The sequence below is a fragment of the Larimichthys crocea genome, chromosome XIII (genome assembly GCF_000972845.2).
Source record: "Larimichthys crocea isolate SSNF chromosome XIII, L_crocea_2.0, whole genome shotgun sequence".
NCBI classification, from domain to species: domain Eukaryota; kingdom Metazoa; phylum Chordata; class Actinopteri; family Sciaenidae; genus Larimichthys; species Larimichthys crocea.
This window is the reverse complement of record NC_040023.1, coordinates 26645849-26646707: the sequence shown is the minus strand read 5'-3', so window position 1 is coordinate 26646707 and position 859 is coordinate 26645849.

Genomic DNA, 859 nt, shown 5'->3' with positions numbered 1-859 from the left:
AGAGGTTTAGGGGTGAACCCTCCACTATTGCACCAGTGATTTAATACAGCATGTGTTCCTAGTCATATCAGCAGCATATCTGAACCTATACTGGCTGAATACACCAGGATTAACTCAGACACTCCATCCCCCCATAATGCACCCTGAGAGAGAGATGATCTGGATCGAGATGGCATGACCTTAAATGACTTGACCTCTTGACCCAAAAGCTGAAAGAGCAAACCATAGTTTAATATTATATATTATAGTTATTATACAGTGTGTAAAAGCCTGGTGTAAATTCTCTGTGTTTGAGTCTTATACGTAAAAATATGACATGTGTAAAATAGTTATAAACTGGTAAATTTCCAGTGACAGTCCTTTTTATCCTTTGTTTATTTATCAGTTTGATAAACTGTCAATCAGAATTTGAGCCTTTCTCTTTCCTACAATTAGTCTGACTGTAGACAAGAAAAATATTCTGAATATCTAAAGAGAGAGAGAGAGAGAGCGAGAGAGAGAGAGAGGCAGGAAAGAGAGCCTTCAAATCATTCAGATTTTGACTGCCATGTTCTGAATAGTTGCCCAAACTGGAAATCACTCTCTTCAATTAGCCAGTTGGACTGCCAAGGAAGACAAGCAAGTGGCCTGTGAAATTATCTTGTAACCCAATTCCACAACTTTGGAATGGAGTCTGAAACTACAGAATAATTTATGTGGCAGACGGGTCAGCGGTGGTTCACCTTGAGGAGAGCATCTGTCTTGCGAGCCTCCTTGGTGTGTCTCTTCCTGCGTTTCTCTCTGTCCTCTGGTGGCTAAAGTTTTTTATTTTTTTTTTCTTCAAATTTTTTTCTCCTTTTCTCTTTCCTGTCTTCCTCAC